A 19,801-nucleotide genomic window follows, 5' to 3' on the forward strand; every position below is an offset into this window, starting at 1 on the left:
GGGAGAGAGAGAGAGAGAGAGAGAGAGAGAGAGGAGAGAGACATAGAGAGAGAGAAGGGGGGAGGAGCTGGAAGCATCAACTCCCATATGTGCCTTGACCAGGCAAGCCCAGGGTTTCGAACCAGCGACCTCAGCATTTCCAGGTCGACGCTTTATCCACTGCACCACCACAGGTCAGGCCGCAAATCTTGTATAAGTGGACACCACCTAAGTTTGGGAGTTCTGGAATGCCTCCTTTTCTCACCCTTGGCCTCTGGGGAGACTGCTGAAATGCAGACAGCTCACTTAAACATCTTCTTAGTTAGAAAGTAGACTCAGGCAGCACATGAAAGAATTACAGCCCAATGTAGTGGATTTGGTTCATCTTAGATATGCAAGAAATTAATAGAAATTTAGAAATCTATTAATATAGTCATTGGCACCCATAAAATATCATTACCAAACAATAAAAATAATGCACAAAATCACATGGGAAACAGGTTAAGGACATAAAGTGACAAGTCACACAGCCACACATAATCAACCAATGTAAAAATGTACAATCTCATTCTATAAACGAAGATTATACAAATTAAAGCAGGCGCTATTATTTTAAAAATTATCGATAATATATCATAGTAATAAAACTCAGCTGTTTTTAAATTCTCTGTCAAGTTTCAGCTAAATAATATTATCACTTTTTAAAGCTTTCAGTGATTCCTCCAAAGAGAAGGAATCTTAACCTTCTTCCAACCCCCCGAGCACTCCTTGTTAACACACTTCCAGCACTTTCTGGAACTATTCATCTTAGCTACCTATACATAAGCCTCACCTGTAATACTAGATGGTCTTTTCTTTAAAAGCAAGAACCATATCTTACTAAGATTTTGTGTTTTTAATGGGACTTAGCTCAATGCCTTATGTAGCATTTATTGACTAACAAAGATAACAATGATGTTAGTAATAAGCCTGATATGTATTGAGTTTACCACGTGCCCAGCGTTGTACAAAGCACTCGATACAAATTATTTAAGCTTCACAACCTCTTGAGATAAATGCTGTTATTAGTCTAATTGCAGACTAGAAATCAAGGGCGTAAAGAGAATAAGTAATTTGCCTAGGCAAAAACAAATCTTTTCATTTGAACTGTTTTCTCTCGTGGGACTGTCAATGAATTCTGGAGTTCTCACAGCATCCCTTCAGCACTGAGAAGTGGGGGAAGGAGAAAAATCTCCAAAAGTAAAATAGAAGTAAACAAGTGGTATATACATTCAAAGGAGAAAACAAGGATTGGGTTCTACAGTTATCTGACACTAAGAATTAAGGAAGCGGAAGAATGGAAAGGTAGTAAAACGTAGTTGCTATTTAAAGATTGTCATCTTAAGATGGGGTCGGGAACCTTTTTTGGCTGAGAGAGCCATGAATGCCACATATTTTAAAATGTAATTCCATGAGAGCCATACATCAACCCGTGTACGTTACGCATTATCCAATAAAAATTTGGTGTTGTCCCGGAGGACAGCTGTGATTGGCTCCAGCCACCTGCAACCATGAACATGAGTGGTAGGAAATGAATGGATTGTAATACATGAGAATGTTTTATATTTTTAACATTATTATTATTTTTTTATTAAAGATTTGTCTGTAAGCCAGATGCAGCCATCAAAAGAGCCACATCTGGCTCACAAGCCATAGGTTCCCTACCCCTGTCTTAAGAAAATAATTGCTTATATGACTTTTAAAAAATATAGTCTTTAAAGTGTGAGCAAAAAGGGAAAACACTCATTGACATGTAGATTAAGTGCTTGCTAGAATATATTTTGCCTCTATTGTTGTTAATAACAGCTTTTTGTAACTCAAACCATCTTCCCTTTTCAAAGGAGTATTAATCTGATATAGACTGAAATGTTTTATACTTTTCTAATTCACCTTCGCATTTACTCCAACCCCTTGTCCTAAAACTTTGAGGATATTGAATTTGGATCATTTAAGGGACAAAAGTACACGTGTAAAAAGGTTCGGGTGGCCTCATATACTTACAGGATATAGTACTTCTGCCCCAGAACAATGGGAAAGTCTGGCTTTTTCTGATTAGAAGTTGATGGACTCAGAAGGCTCCAGACAATATAGGCACTCACTAGGCTCAGCTCAGGGTGGAGGGAATCGAAAGGCTGGGTCACAATTGTGTGTAAATCTAAACCTCTCTGCATATAAGCATCCAAGAGGGTGTCATTCATGGCAGCAACTTGAATCTGTAAAAGGGGAAAGTTAGAAGTAATAAAAACAAGAAGCAATGAAGTGAGAATCCCAGAGCCTTCCTTGCATGCCAGAATCAGGGACGGGGGCTCCGTTCTTCCCTTTGTGGGGCCCTTCCACACCTGTTGTTGCTTTCTTGGGGAACTAGCCAAAATGATCCAATTTCTAAGTCTTCATGGGGAGAAATGATTTCTGTCCCAGGAACAGGAAGCCAGGGTATACATTTTCCACCCTTTAAAACATACCTTTGATACAGGAGTATTGATTTAGTATAGTGCCTCAGGGAAGGCAAAAATACTAAGGCCATAGGCACGCAGCATAGGAAAGTTGGCTGATATGTTAATAGATTGAATTACTAACGAATCGCCTGTGGTTCACAGCTTGGGTTTTTGTGGGGGGTTTTTGGTTGGTTGGTTTGTTGGACATGTTATATTAGAGAAGACGCCTGCAATGACTGTATCTCTTAATGATTTCATACATACGTAGTTGGAAAAAAGGCTAGGGACACATGTTCTCAGACTCAGTGCAAGTTCTGATTTTATTAAAGAAAAAAATATTCTCCTGAAAAAATTCTAGCCCATTGGTTAAAGTTCATAGGAAGAATGCTTTATGCATATACTCATTCATTTATCAATTCTATTTTGAGCACTTACTCGGCTAGTAGCACTGGGCTTTACCAAAAGATTGGAAAGGCAGTAATTTTTCAACAAGAAATCTAAAAGCTAACCACAGGAGATAAAATAATAACAGTAGCTGCCCTGGCCGGTTGGCTCAGTGGTAGAGCGTCGGCCTGGTGTGAGGAAGTCCCGTGTTAGATTCCCGGCCAGGGCACACAGGAGAAGCGCCCATCTGCTTCTCCACCCCTCCCCCTCTCCCTCCTCTCTGTCTCTCTTCCCCTCCCGCAGCCAAGGCTCCATTGGAGCAAAGATGGCCCGGGCACTGGGGATGGCTCCATGGCCTCTGCCTCAGGTGCTAGAATGGCTCTGGTTGTGGCAGAGCAACGCCCCGGATGGGCAGAGCATCGCCCCCCTGGTAGGCGTGCTGGGTGGCTCGCTGTCCGGCGCATGCGGGAGTCTGTCTGACTGCCTCCCCGTTTCCAGCTTCAGAAAAGAAAATAATAATAATAATAATAATAATAATAACAGTAGCCATAGGTGGCCTACTTGAGACCATGTCACATATTCTTGATAAAATATTGTATGACCAACCAAGTCATTGTCATGTATAAATGTGTATTTGGGCAGAGTAGATTAGTGTTATATTTTTTCTCTACCCCAGTGGTATTTGAAAGCAGAATCATTCACTTATTCCTAGTTTGTCACCCAATTTTGCCACCTTCACCAAGTCACTTCCCCTCACCAAGTGTCAGTTTGTTTAGCTGTCTAATAATAATGCTTACTTTCTGGGGTAGGTGGGAGACGCAAATGGGATAATAACACATCTTTTCAGGAATCATAATCGCACCGTTCTTTTCAACTAGGAAAAGCAGATCTCTGTTACTAACTCACAGACCTCGGCACAGAGTGAAATACAAGCCTAGCAGGCAGAGGGTCCTTCTAGGCCCTTCTGTCTGCTCCCACAGGCAGTCTGAAGCTTACGGTCAGGTAGAGAGATCCAGGCTTCAGACGGGAGGCTGACTAATTGACTTTCAAGATCCTCAGCTTGAATTCTATTTTTTTTTTTTTTGTATTCTTCTGAAGCTGGAAACGGGGAGAGACAGTCAGACAGACTCCCGCATGTGCACAACCGGGATCCACCTGGTACGCCCACCAGGGGCGAAGCTCTGCCCACCAGGGAGCGATGCTCTGCCCCTCCGGGGCGTCGCTCCGCAACGACCAGAGCCACTCTAGTGCCTGGGGCAGAGGCCAAGGAGCTATCCCCAGCGCCTGGGCCATCTTTGCTCCAATGGAGCCCTGGCTGTGGGAGGGGAAGAGAGAGACAGAGAGGAAGGAGGGGGGGGGTGGAGAAGCAAATGGGCACTTCTCCTATGTGCCCTGGCCGGGAATTGAACCCGGGTCCCCCGCATGCCAGGCCAACGCTCTACTGCTGAGCCAACCGGTCAGGGCCGAATTATATTATTTTGGCCTGTGATTCATGTCTCATATCCTCTTCCTGGGTGAGGATTTTATTTATTTATTTTTCCTAGAATGAATAAAAAGTGAAACCACAGAAGCTCTTCGCCCCATAGCCCCAGAAAGGCCTGGGGCTGAGTTTTCTGATATGCTCAGTGGGTGGCTTTGGACAATCTGAACGCATGTGACCCCAGGTAGGCAGGACCCAGCCTGGGTGGGTTCAGCAGAGACCAGAAGGTTTAAGTGGCTCTTTTACTTCTGGGGAGAAGACTCAAAGATGGCCCCTGCGACAAACCTAGAGCCACCTGACGTCAGGGCCTCTGCACTGAATGAATCGCTACCCCAGAGAGTTTCCCAAGTGTATCTGTCCACGGCCAGGTGAGACTGGCTACGGGTTGGCAACGGAAGTTAGACTTCTCAGCCTGTCACCTTACGCAGCAAATAGGCACGAATCAATAATTACCATGAGCCTGTATAAGCAATACACCTGGCTAAGGATCTGGGGCTCTAGTCATAATTAAATATGAGACATGCCTTCATTTTTGTCATTTGAAAAGTCCGCATTGGAAGTATAAATGAAATAGCACATCCCCATCGGTACCCCTGGCCCTTGTGTTCATACCTAGGCAAGGCCATGAAACCAGCTTTGGCCAGTGAACAAGGAGAGGGGAGCTAGATGCGTCTCTTCCAGGAAAGTCGTGTAGTCATTGCTAGAGCCTGGCTTTCCAGCCTCTCTCCCCATCCCAGGGAACCCTGAGGACACAGGTTGAGACTCTAGTGCCAGACAGTGGTGTGGAATAAATAGAGCACAACCTCCCACCAACCTGCCTCGGACAGGCACACAGCGTAAGGGAGAAATACACACTTGTTGCTTTAAGCAACTGAACTTTGGGGGTTGTTTGTTACCACAGCTAACCTGTCTACCCTGGCCGATACACTGATCATGGCCACAGGTGTGCATACAGTAGATCTAGTTAAAGGAGTTACAGCAAATGAACTGCAACAAACGGGCAACTTTATTTTCATGTCTCCAAAGCTATAGATAGCACAGGGTTTTATTTTTCTAGAAGCTTTTATAAAAAACAGTAGTGGGAAAATAAAGAAAGATTACAATGTGCTGGATTCTTTTGTTTCACAGTGTACCTATCTCCATCATAGCACGCGGTAAGTCAGTATGCATTCAACTGTGGGTTTTGATGGGACAGTGAGATGCTTTCTTCTTTATGGGCGTCCAATGCCTGCCACACAATGTTCACGACAAGAAGTTGACTGAAGAATTTCTACTAGAAAGTTTTGTTCTAGGTTACTCCTTCAGGAGCAAAATTCCATCGAGCAATATTATCCTTATCTTAACTTTCTCTTTTAATTTGATTTGTGTCTTGGACTCCTCAGGCTAAAAGGTGTTGCATGTGCTGTCCTTCCCATTTGAAATGTACTCCTTACTTCCCTCTGATGAATTTCATACCATCTCCTCTAGAATCACTTTCAAGCAGAATTAGCCCAAGCAGTTCTTAAATCTTATGATCTCAGGACCACTTTATACTCTTAAAAAATTATTGAGAATTTAAAAGAGCTACTGTTCACGTAGATTCTAGTTATTTTTATTTATTGCATTACAAATTAAAACTGAGCAAATTTGAAAATACGCATTTGTTCTTTAACAATAAGAAACTATTATATGTGAATGTAAACAATGTAGTTTTATGAAAAAAATCTCTATTTTCCAAATCAAAAACGTTTTTACCGAGAATGGCATTATTTCTACACTTAACCAATCTCTTCAACATCTGGCTTAATAGACAACAGCTGCATTCTCTTATCTGATTCTGCATGCAATGTGTTGCAATATCCTACATCAGGGGTCAGGAACCTATGGCTCATGAACCAGATGTGGCTCTTTTGATGGCTGCATCTGGCTTGCAGACAAATCTTTAATAAAAAAATAATAATAACGTTAAAAATATAAAACATTCTCATGTATTACAATCCATTCATTTCCTACCACTCATGTTCATGGTTGCGGGTGGCTGGAGCCAATCACAGCTGTCCTCCGGGACAACACCAGATTTTTATTGGATAATGCGTAACGTACACAGGTTGTTGTATGGCTCTCACGGAATTACATTTTAAAATATGTGGCATTCGTGGCTCTCTCAGCCAAAAAGTTTCCCGACCCCTGTCCTACATCATATATCTTCTAAAAATCTCCACTGTCTACTTGTGAGGGTAAGAGAGTCAAAATAAATAATGTCATCTTAATGTTATTATGGAAATTGTTTTAAATTTGTTCACCCATGAAAGCATCTTGGGGACTCTTTTCTTCTCCAAAATGCCTTTGTTTAGGAAATCTGACGACAAAGTTTACTACTTGAATATTCTCCAATTGTTTTATGTATATTAGGCATGGTTCCCAACCTAAATTTTAAGTACTATGAGAACAGGGACAAGGAATGTTTACAAAATACAGAAAAGTGCCAACTCTGCTATAAATACGACCACAGAGCCACGGCACAGGATTGTCAAGTATTAGAGTTCCATTATTCCTTAAATATATACACCATTATAAAATAATCTAAGCTTTTAAATTCTACTCCATTCAAACTTCCTCTCACCCCCACCCAAGACAATGAGAATAATGAATTAGGGAGTCATTGTTACAGTTAGTTTTTATACCCGTCTACAATATTCAGTATTGATTTGTTTGAGTGTTCCTTACATAAACATTGTGTTATGCATTTTACTTCTTTTTAACTCAGAAGGCTGTTTTTGAGATCTATCCACATTGCTACTCATAAACCTAGTAATCCCATGTCTCATTTGTTCACTTGCTAGATGTAGACATTTAAATTGTTCCCAGTTGGTTACTCATACCAATAATGCTAAATAAGCATCCTTACCCATGTTTCCTTAACTAGGCGTAAAATAATTGCTCTAGATTAAACTCTTAAAAATGGAACATCTAGTTTTTTGTCCATGTGCACTTTTTGGTTCCACTGGAGGTAGTCACCCTACCATGTGTGCACTATACTATTCATTCCCACTCCCAATGAGTGGTATGAGAGTGCCACGTCCCTTATTCTTTATGTTGTCAGGTTCTTTTATCTCTCTTTTACTCTGCCTATCTAAGCCATTACATGTTAGGGCACAGTGGGCCTTCAGTGCTTTCTTGTCACCTGAAGCAGCTTTAGCCTGAACGTTGGGCATTTAGATGTGGACACATTTTATTTTTTTTATTTTTTTTTATTTTATTATTATTTTTTTTTTTGCATTTTTCTGAAGCTGGAAACAGGGAGAGACAGTCAGACAGACTCCCGCATGCGCCCAACTGGGATCCACCCGGCACGCCCACCATGGGGCGATGCTCTGCCCACCAGGGGGCAATGCTCTGCCCATCTTGGGCGTCGCCATGTTGCGACCAGAGCCACTCTAGCGCCTGAGGCAGAGGCCACAGAGCCATCCCCAGCGCCCGGGCCATCTTTGCTCCAATGGAGCCTTGGCTGCGGGAGGGGAAGAGAGACAGAGAGGAAGGCGCAGCGGAGAGGTGGAGAAGCAAATGGGCGCTTCTCCTGTGTGCTCTGGCCAGGAATCGAACCCAGGTCCTCCGCACGCTAGGCCGACGCTCTACCGCTGAGCCAACCGGCCAGGGCCGATGTGGACACATTTTAGAAGCAGAGGCACACGGCCTTTTTTGTCATCCTACGTAATCCATGCAATGGACTAGCGGGCTATTTCTCGAGTAGACCCAGCAGGGTATAAAATAAACAGAAGCTCTTTTTTCTTCTTTCCATTCCAAAAAGCACTTTGCAGTCCATGTTCTTTAAGTACAGTAGCTCTGCCTCCTTTGATGGTCCACATCCTTAGCCTCCCAGGCAGCCATTCTGTCTTTGAGGTCCCTGTTACCCAAGTATTGAGACAAGTGTAGCTGACACGCTTCATCCTGGACAGAAGCTGCCAGAATCCTCTTCTGCAAAGCAGACGTTGCTGTGGGATGCATAGTTGTGCAGTGAGAGAACACTGTCTGCGTTCAATTATTCTTCTGCTGGGCTAATGTGATTATTTCAAGACGCTACAAATTACCAGATGTCGACAACCGGCTCAAACATGTTTCCCTGTCCCTATAAACTGAAGGAAATAAAAATTGAAGGGGAGGGTGGTATCTCCTTGGTTGTGGTTATTTCAAATATGTATCTTTTCCAGTTGAGGGGAGTAGTGGCTACGTGTGTGAGAAAACGTGATGATAACATTGTTGTAACCTGGCTTGACTTAAATACCTGTGACAGACGAAGCTTGTAATAAAGTGCACATTTTATGTTAAGAAATACATACTAGAGCTCTCAAGGGGCAGTGTAGAATGACATATACCAGGTCTTCCTATGAATTGACCAAAACTCTTGAGTCCACATGTCTTTGTGATGTTCTTGGGAAATAAAACTCAAATCTACAATGAAAAAAATTAAGCTACATAGCCTATAGGACTACTACAATCAGAAAACATCAATAATGGTTATATTTGATGAAGAGTTGAGGAACGAGGTATGAAAATCACTTAGCAAGACAGTTCAGCAGGAAGAGCAGACCCCGCCCCCCTCCCCCCAACTCCCTACCCGGACCCAAACATAAGCCTTTACTCCTTCCCTGCCCACTTCATGTTTACAAACAGAATGTTCTGCTGCTGGAACAGGGATCTGGGCCCTTGATCATGTCCAGGGGAAACTCACAGTTCACAGGGCTGGAGTTTTGATCCGACGATTTGCATATGTGTAAAGTTTCTGCTGTTAGGAAAATGTTCTTAGCTAATTCATCAGCATATTTAGTGACTGAAACAATCTCTTTAGAAATATCTAAATCAGGACAGGATTTCTTTTGTTTCTTTCTAATTTCAGGTTCTCTCTTCCCTCCCCATGTTGGAAGCAGATATATTCATTCAGCCTCCCTTTCTTCAAACCCACTGAAAAGTCTGCTGGATTTTAAATACCAACATGTCCATGTTAGCCCTATCTACGATACAATGACTTCCACAGCCGATCTTCTTTGATGTCATTATTATCGTAGACTATTTACAAATAATTCACCATTCTTTCCCAAGAGAAAATAATGTCCTATCAGGAATAAGCAAAACTGGGATGGCCTCATATGTAAATTTATTCTTATTATTCCATATAAAAGTATTTGTGTGTGTGTGTGTGTGTGTGTGTGTATGTATACGCACACACTATTTATATATGGTGTTTAAAAATCTATGTTTCCCTTTGAAGCAGGAACGAGAAAATGTGTAGAGTTTGGTTTGTGAACCTCACAGCTTCTTAGTCCTTCAGCAGAAGGTAGCGGCAAGAACACACCTTTCTGACAGACTTATCACAAAGTCAGATAATCTGGGGACATAACCGAAAACATATGCCCCAAATGGTAAGCTCATTAAAATACAATAAACACATCTTCCTTCACGAAAGCAAACAAAAATGAAAAGGCGCAAATATATCGTCAAGCTGGGGAAAAACCATTTTAAACTCTCAAACATTGGATATTATCTTTCCAAGAATAATGGGAGCAAAAATAATCACATTCCTTTTCCTTTACATACTTTTGCTCAGAGAAACCAGATGCAGAATGTAGCTTTGCTTCCCTGCCAAACTGTCAACTTTGTTTAATATTTAAGTTTCATACAACACAAACAAAAGAAGCAACATTATTGTAAGTGCTGGGGTTCTGAATCTGACTCATACTCAACTGATCATGGTATGTTCTGAGAATAGATATAAATCTTCCTAGTCCCCCGAATTTTTTGGATGTCTCCCGCTGTAGTTCCACCAGCGGCGGGAAGCAGAGCGGCTCTGCCAGGACAGGCGTGCGCCCGTGCCTTCCACGCATCGCAGGTGGTTTGGTTTTCCACTGTTGAAATGGATGCGGGTCCTTTTGGAGGAATATCTGTCACAAGGACTATTCAAAGGCTCCCACAGCGACCTCCGTACAGATGGCAATTACGGCCAGAGTCAGAATCGTGATCGCTAACACTTATGAAGTGCTTGCTCTACACTTGGCGCTGGACTAAGCCCTTCACCGACATTATTCACTTAGTCTTCACAACAATACTTCCATCAAAATGCCCTTTTCATCTTTATTTTGCCTATAAAGAAACTGAGACATAGAGAAATGAAGTAACTTGACCAATTTCATATGAATCATGCATTGAGTACTGGTTTGGTTTTTTTTGTTTTTTTTTTTTTTATCTCCCTCCCTCCCAAGCTAAACTAAAATGATGATAAAAGGCTATATTATTTGCTTGCAATTATCTATCCCCGTCGAATTGTGGCCATGGTTCCCTCTAGGTGGCCTCTATTTAACTGCCCTGTTGACTTTGAGGTTGGCCATGTGATTTTCTTTGGCCAATGCAACATGGCTGAAAGGTTTTTTGTTTTGTTTTGTTTTTTACAGAGACACAGAGAGAGAGAGTCAGAGAGAGGGATAGATAGGGACAGACAGAAAGGAATGGACAGAGATGAGAGGCATCAATCATTAGTTTTTCGTTGCGACATCTTAGTTGTTCATTGATTGCTTTCTCCTATGTGCCTTGACTGTGGGGCTACAGCAGACCGAGTAACCCCTTGCTCAAGCCAGCGACCTTGGGTCCAAGCCGGTGAGCTTTGCTCACACCAGATGAGCCTGCACTTAAGCTGGAGACCTCGGGGTCTCAAACCTGGGTCCTTCCGCATCCCAGTCAGACGCTCTATCCATTGCGCCACCGCCTGGTCAGGCAACATGGCTGAAAGTTTTAATGCCACCTTCTAAGCAGACTGGAAGTGGGCTTATGTGGTTTGACAGTGCCTCTCTTGTGTTCCTGTTCCATGCTGTAAGCACAGTATGTCCCAGATCAAGTTGCTCCTTCATACGGGGTGCCATAACGAGAAGACTTGGGGAGGTCTTTGCAAAGCCTGCAGTGTCAAGCAGAACAGCAGCTGCCCCAAGACCTTCATACAACACAAGTGGCAAGTAAATCTATGTTGCAAGCCACTGAGTTAATGTACTTGGTAGTCCAGCAGCAAAAGCTGACTGAAAACATAGAGGAAGAACAAAGCTATAAGCCCACAACAATAAAAAAGCACTAGAGAATGGCCCTCGGAGGATAAAACGTTGCAAGTTGTTGGAAGAGTGTTGACTTGAATGGTCTAGGTGAAACCACGACTTACAAAACATGCAAGAAGGCTGCAATCAGTCTGAAAAGCAACCTGCTTTTCAGAGCCTGGGAGAAAACTTAGACCTAGAGATACCAGAGAATTCAAAGTCCATGTAGCGGCCAACTTGACCTCCCAGGACTCACACTAAACCTAAGCTGCCTTGGTTAAGAAACTCCATTTGGTATACAATGCTCGTGGTCAGCTATTGCTTTATTCTTGGTTACCAAGGGATACTAATAATTTGAATAAAACCAGCAAGAAAAATAGCAAAAAGATGATTAGAGACACAAAATATGCAGAAACCTATGTACATCATTATGAGATTAAAAACACCAAAACAAAAGAACTTCTAAAAGCTTATAGATAAAAAAAAAAGAACAACAAAACATATTTCCCATCTTCATGGGAAATAGATATTTTGTCAATATTTGAAGAAATTTAATGAGTAAAAAAAATATTTTTAATCTTGAATTCTTTATCTATTCAAACTATGAATAAAGTGCAAAGAAAAAAAATAAAGATATATTCAGTATTCAAAACCTCAGAAAAATTTATCTTGAAAACTCCCTTTTCCAGGAAGCTCTATGATGATTATAGAGGAAACTAAAGAGAAGGGAGGTGAGACCTGGGGGATGACAGCTCTAAGGCAGGTGAGCAAAGAGGAAATCTTACCTGTGGATGTGTCACAGATGAAACGACATGTCCAGTGTGGAGCTAGCAGTGGAGACAGAAATCTAGAAAAAAAAATACATGAGTTAGCTGGGATTTGCACAGCAAATAACTTAAACAACATAAATTTATTTTGTCACACTTCTGGAGGCTAGATGTCCATGATCAAGCTACCAGTAAATTCAGTTTCTGGTGAGGACCTTCTCTCTGGCTTGTAAGCAGTCATCACTGGTTTTTTGTTTGTTTGTGTTTGTGTGTGTGTGTATGTGTAAACTTTTAAAAATTTATTGATTGATTTAGAGAAAGCAGAAAGGAGAGGGAGAGAGGAAAATTGATTTGCTGTCCCACTTCTTTATGCATTCATTGATCGATTCTTTTACATGCCCTGACCAGGGAGAGGTGTACTGGGATGATGCTCCAACCAACTGAGCACCTGGTAAGGACAGTCATCTTTTAACTGTACCCTTGTATGCTTCCTCTGTGTGTGTGTGTGTGTGTGTGTGTGTGTGTGTGTGTGTGTGTGTGTGGTGGGAGAGGTATCTGCTGTCTTTCTTCTTTGGAGGAGGAGGATAGAAGAGGAGGAGGACGAAGAAGAAGAAGAGGAGGAGGAGGGACAGGAAGAGGAGGAAAAGAGGAAGAGGAAGAGGAAAAGGAGGAAGAAATGAAGAAGAATAAGAAGGAGGAGGAGGAAGAGAAGAAGGAAAAGGAGGAAAGAAGGAGGAAAAAAGGGAGTCCTATTGGATTATTCCCCTACTTTTATTATATAATTTACTCTTATTACCTCCTTATAGGCCCTATCTTCTCATGCAGTCACACTGGAGTTAGAGCTTCCACGTAGCAATTGGGGAAGGGGAAAAAGTTAGTCCAGAACAGGGGGAATCTTAGATATTTTATACTTTCATATAGAAGTTACAATAATGCTAGCTAAAACATATTGAGAGTGTAGTGTGTGCCAGGTACTGCTATATGTGTTAACTGCTCCATGTGTTAACACATTCAATCTTATGAATGAACTTTGTGACTAACTGCTATATGTGTTAACACATTCAATCTTATGAAGTCAGTTACTCCTCTTATCATTGTATTCATCATCTACATCAGTAAATTGAGAAATAAAAAATTAAGTAAATAGCCCAGTTACACAGCTAGCAGCTGATAAAGCTGGGATTTTAGCCCAAGCAACTGGATCTGTGTCCTCTTAATGATATTATACTGAAAGACGTATAGAGCACATCAGAAACTAGAAAGGGCAGGCAACACAAAATCAACTATAAAATCCAGAAAAACAGAAAGGAAATGAATTCATAGTATATTACCTGGTTTGACAGCGATTAGCATTTATATGACCATAATTTTAAACATACTCTTTAGGAAACTTCAAATTTTGGAGGCAAGCTTAAAGACATTGCAGGGAAGGCTTAAACACGTTTATAGAACAGGATGTAAACTTGATCACCCTTAGCAGTTTAAAAGTAGAACACAGAAGACAAATTTGTGATAGATGGGGAGCTTAAAGAATTTGAGAGAAGGGCAGGGTCTTCACAGGGTCACCTTACAAAACCAAGTGTCCTGAATTTCTAATCCTAATGAAATGGGAAATAAAGATAGAATTATTACTATGGGTTGAATTGTGTCATCTCCAAAAAGATATGTTCTGACCTGTGGCGGCGCAGTGGATAAAGCATTGACCTGGAAATGCTGAGGTCACCGGTTCGAAACCCTGGGCTTGCCTGGTCAAGGCACATATGGGAGTTGATGTTTCCAGCTCCTCCCCCCTTCTCTCTCTCTGTCTCTCTCTCCTCTCCCTCCCTCTCTGTCTCTCCTCTCTAAAAATGAGTAAATAAAAAATAAATAAATACCACAAAAAGATATGTTGAAGTCCGGACTTCTCGTACTGTAGAATGTGAGCTTATTTGGAGATTAGGTCTTTACAGAGATAATCAAATTGAAATGAGTCTAGTAGGGTAGACCCTGATCCAGTACGATCAGTGTCATTATAAAAAGGGGACATTTCCACGCAGTCAGCAGAGGTAAGAGGATGTGAGAAGACAGAAGGAGAAGAGGCCATCTACAAGAGAGAGACCGTAACCCTGCTGACGCCTTGGTTCTGAACTCTTAGACTCTAGAATTCTGAGACAATAAATTTCTTTTGTTGAAGTCCAGCAATTTGTAGTATTGTGTCATGGCCACTTTAGCAAACTAAGTCAACCAACTTTGCCTAAAGTTATCCATGTATCCAATGGAGCAGTGGTCCCCAACCCCCGGGCCGTGGACCAGTACCGGTCCGTAGGCCATTTGGTACCGGTTCACAGAGAAAGAATAAATAACTTCCATTATTTCCGTTTTATTTATATTTAAGTCTGAACGATGTTTAATTTTTTAAAAATGACCAGATTCCCTCTGTTTCATCCGTCTAAGACTCACTCTTGACACTTGTCTTGGTCACGTGATACATTTATCTGTCCCACCCAAAAAGCCGGTTCGTGAAAATATTTTCTGACATTAAACCGGTCAATGGCCCCAAAAAGGTTGGGGATCATTACAATAGAGAACCCGAGAACAGTTATGTCCCTGCATTGGGAAAGGCAGGGAAAAGGAGAGTGTGCTCTGTATTCACTGGATCCTTTTCTGTCAGAGCAAAAAGCCAAGAGAGAATACTTACACTTGATAAATAAAGAGGCAGCATGAAACACGTGTTTAGAGTGATCAGAGTCACTTTCTCAGTTATTAGAAACAGACTCAGTTTTTCTCTGGAGACAGAACCGGGGGTAGGAAATAATGGGACAGGGAATGTTGCTTTTCATTAGAATTCTTTCTATATGAAAAAAACATTTAAGTCATGGTATATACTCCTTTAACTAATTTTCATAACTAATTGAAAAGTTCAGTGTAGAGCTATTTTAGTGTGTGTGTGGGGGGGGGTCAAATCCTGTTGAAACAAGTGCCATTTTATAAAATAGACCTCTACACTATGTAACCCAGATGAAACCTCTCAAAGAATCTGAGGAGATGACAGCTTGCACCTACATCAGGGGAGAGCCCAGGCGAGTGAGGCTCTGTAAGTCACAAAGTTCTTTAAAATGAATAGTTAAGTATTGCTGTTGAATGTTTATACAGAGTGAATTTTAGTAAAAAAAAAAAAAAAAAAAAGAAGTAATCTCAATCCTGCAATATGGTGAAGCTATTAGGACAGAACAGAATAAAACTATCTTGAGAAGCATGCATGGGGCAGTGGTATAGTATCATATAAGGCAGGGGTCCCCAAACTACAGCCCGCGGGCCACATGTGGCCCCCTGAGGCCATTTATCCGGCCCCCGCCGCACTTCTGGAAGGGTACCTCTTTCATTGGTGGTCAGTGAGAGGAGCATAGTTCCCATTGAAATATTGGTCAGTTTGTTGATTTAAATTTACTTTTTCTTTATTTTAAATATTGTATTTGTTCCCGTTTTGTTTTTTTACTTTAAAATAAGATATGTGCAGTGTGCATAGGAATTTGTTCATAGTTTTTTTTATAGTCCGGCCCTCCAACGGTCTGAGGGACAGTGAACTGGCCCCCTGTGTAAAAAGTTTGGGGACCCCTAATATAAGGTAAGGTGGCAGGACGGTCCAATGCCATTTCCTCCCATTCGCTAATTCAATTACATATGCATAATTCAACTTCCCACCCATAGTAGGAATGCCGCCTGAAGGATCAATGGGGTCAGTGTTCAAAGATTAATGGAGCCATGTCAAAAAGACACAGGAACTGGCTGGCAGGGGCCCCCATTGGCCAAATGCGAGAATAGAGGAGTGTCAAAGAGAATGACAGTGATCGATTACAACACACATAATTTTTTAGAACCCTGAGTGCATTGCTATAATCAGAAAGAGAGAGGGTAGAGAGAGTAATGAAGAAGAATGTTCTTTACAGAAGAATGTGAAAGGATTTACCTTGTTCTTAAATGGAAGGGTATAAATAGGATTACTTTGCTCTTAAATAAGAAGACTCAACATTTATAAAGATGTCAAGTCTCCAAATCCTTATTATTTTAATCTATGGAGAGAATGCAATTCATACAAATAGCAATGTGAATTCATAAGGGATTTAGCACCATATTGAGAAAAATAAGCAAATAAGAATAATCTGCAGAATTCTAAAAAGTATGTGAGTGAGACAGAGAAAGGGAAAATTTAGATAGTTTTACAAGAATGCACAGAGCTATCATGAAACAGAATTGAGTATAGAAGTACCTTTGAGACTTTTATATATGGTTAAGTTGCCACATAAAATCACTGGGGAAAAATAGATACAGTGTTTGATCAGGAGTACTGGGATAATGGCAACATATTTAGGGTAAAAAAAGAAAAAATCTGGATTTGCTACCTCATTTCTCATTTCCAAACAAACTCTAAATTATTCTAAGATGTAAAGGTTTAAAAAGTGAGTAAATAAAACATGAACATAATGGAATAGAACATAAGTACTCATATGTACCTAAAAGATTGAGTAAAGAAATAGACCAGCCAGAGTTTCTACTTGCAAATAATAGGAAAACACTTGTGGACGGAGGCTAGAGAAGAACGTGCGCAAACTGAGACAGCATCACGGGGTGATGCAGAAGCAGGCTGGAAAATGGGCAAGAACAAAGGAAGGGCGGTCCAACCAAGCACAGCCTCAGTCCCTCCGCAGAACCAGCCTGTGAGGTCGCCTTTGTCAGCGCACTGAGCCCCACCGTGCTGCAGACAGGGGACATGGCTTCTCCCAGGAGCCCCATTGCCCGTGACCCTGGGCCACCAATGTTGCTACAGCTGCTACTTCCCCAGGCTTATGTGTTTACATCACTGGCTTCCCATGAGAAGTCCTGGGCAAGAGACTCAAACTGACTGAACCTAGCTGAAGGTGATGTCATCAAGATAGCAACAGAGATTGCTCCCAACACCTGCTCCTCTCACAAGAGGACAGATGTGCAACTCTTCACAGATAGATGCTGCTGCATAAGCCCCAGAACCTGGAGATGAGGCTGGAACACCCACTAGACCGCAGAGATCAGGAGGGCCACACTGGAAGGGTAGGGTGAGAGGTTACACTGACCGCACTGACCGCATCACCCCTCCCCCAGGCCAGCACAATGAGAGAAGATCCTAATTCCAGTTCATCTGAGAGGATAGTAGCGGATGACCCAGCGGGAAAGGGAAAGGCCGTTTGAAATAAAGAAATGGCACGTGCAAATACATGGAGAAGTAGCAGTGGAGGAATAGGAAAAATAGAAACCATAGTTTGGGTGAGGTTGTCTAGGGGGATATTACACCAGCGTGCATCAGAATCGCCCAGAGAGCTTGTTGGAACCCGGATTGCAGGGTCCCTGTACACAGATCTCGAGCAGGTCTGGGTGAGGCCTAAGCAATGCATTTCCAGAGTTACAGATGTAGCTGGTCCAGGACCCCATTTCAAGAACCACTGCTCTATATACATTTGCAGCGCTCTAAATTTTTTAAAAAGGGACTTAAGATAATCACTGTCTTGAAAGGTCACACTTAGTGGCAGATTGTATAAAGGATACTGTCAGGGGAGTAAGTAAAGAGAAAGCGTTGAAGGCTTTCCCAGTGGTCTGAGTGAGAGGTGATCAGGGTCTGAACTGGATGTGCTCTTGGGGCGGCGGTACAGCAGAGGATAAGCTTGGGGTACGTAGAGTTCCCGATAAAGAGACACAGACCATCATGAAAATCTTGGCATGGGAACCAGAGAAAGAATAACGTGAAAAATAATGCCGGACTCCTAGGCTTCCAGGACTGGGTAATTCTGTTGCCCTTAATCAGAAAAGATAAAGCAGCCAGTAGATAGATGACAGCTAGTTGGATGGATGGATGGATGGATGGATGGATAGATAGATAGATAGAATGCATATATGCATTATATACATACACACATACATATATAGTAGAAGGGCAGCTAGATAGACAAGATGGATATTTAGATATGGTAAAAAGGAAAACCCTAAGTTTGGCTCTATATTTTTAGTTTCTGAGCTTAGTATACGTGTGGATTAATCCCCACTAGAATATGATATTTTTCAAATCAGCCTGTCAAAGGATCAGGGTCTTGTAAATTATGATCTGTGGGTGCTCGCTCCATGAATGGGGACGGGGGAGGGGGGAAATGAGTTACTAATCAATGGGCATAAATTCTTAACTATGAAAGATAAATAAGCTCTAGAAATTTGCTGTATAACACTGCTCATATAGTTAACAATACTGTATTATTAAAAATACTTAAAAGTTAAAGAGGGTAGATCTCATGTTAATCATTCTTACCATGATAAAAAAAATAAATAAAAAAAAGAAAAGAAAAGAAAGAAAATACTGGAACAAAAGCTGTAATATGCTGCATCCCTCCCAGGTAAATAAAAATGTAAGACCACCCAACCACTGAGCCCCAAGAAGTTACTGTTGTAACACAATCATGTGAAATATCCCTTTCTCCCTCCCTGATTTATAGGTTGGTTCCTTCTCTCCGCCACTCACCCTATCTTCCCACTCACCTAATTCAAGCAGACAAGCTACATGTGTGTGATTGCTATGGCGACAGCTCAAAACCAAGAATGAAAACTACTCCATTTCACAAGAGAGCTATCCAGCCTTGAGAAATCAACAAAAAACGATTTCTGTCTCACCACTGGAAAAGCTGCCCTAGGAGGAATAGCAGAATGTGTAAAAACAACATGTCTGCCCTCCCCTATCAGTGATGACTGGGGAGGGGGCGGCCACTGAGACACTCTCCCTGCCCTGTTTGGAGTGACACCTAACGAACATAAGAGGCAGAGGCGAGGCATTATTTCCTATCTCGACTTTGCAGGGTGGCAGGAAGCACAGGGTTGGAGTCAGAGTGGCTTGGGGGGAGGGGAAAGTATCAGAGAAGTAGAAGAGTGGTCAAGGAAAGCGGGAGGGGGCCCTGTCAGGCCCTGTTTTCCATAACACTACGGTTGTCAAGCTGGCCCCGCCCCCGGGTCTCAGAGCTTCCCGTGGGTGAACGTTGCCCCTTGGAGGTTGGCTAACACCCTCAAGCACCTCACAGCCCTTCAGGAAGCCCTGAATGCTTGGGATGAAAGACAGAAGCAATTCTGTCCTGGGTTGATGGGCTCCTGGCTGAACGCCGGGTCATCTGCTGTGCCCCACGCTGAGGCGAACCTCACGTGCTTTTTCAGCCCCACTGGAGAGACTGCAGGGCCTGCGGCAGCAGGACAGCGCAAGCACGGGTCTGGGGGAGTGGGGAATAGAACGAAAGAGCCTGGGAAAAACAGGCACTTCAAACTGAATTTTTACCAGAGATTACGTTCTAAATATTTTTTATTGCTGAGCTGGAAGTGGTACTTGGAAAGGAATTGAGATCTATGAGCGGAATAAAATGTTTACTATTTCGCCCTGGCCGGTTGGCTCAGCGGTAGAGCGTCGGCCTGGCGTGCGGGGGACCCAGGTTCGATTCCTGGCCAGGGCACATAGGAGAAGCGCCCATTTACTTCTCCACCCCCACCCCATCCTTCCTCTCTGTCTCTCTCTTCCCCTCCCGCAGCCAAGGCTCCATTGGAGCAAAGATGGCCCGGGCGCTGGGGATGGCTCCTTGGCCTCTGCCCCAGGCGCTAGAGTGGCTCTGGTCGCAGCAGAGCGACGCCCCGGAG

This window comes from Saccopteryx leptura, chromosome 7 (assembly GCF_036850995.1).
Source record: "Saccopteryx leptura isolate mSacLep1 chromosome 7, mSacLep1_pri_phased_curated, whole genome shotgun sequence".
NCBI classification, from domain to species: domain Eukaryota; kingdom Metazoa; phylum Chordata; class Mammalia; order Chiroptera; family Emballonuridae; genus Saccopteryx; species Saccopteryx leptura.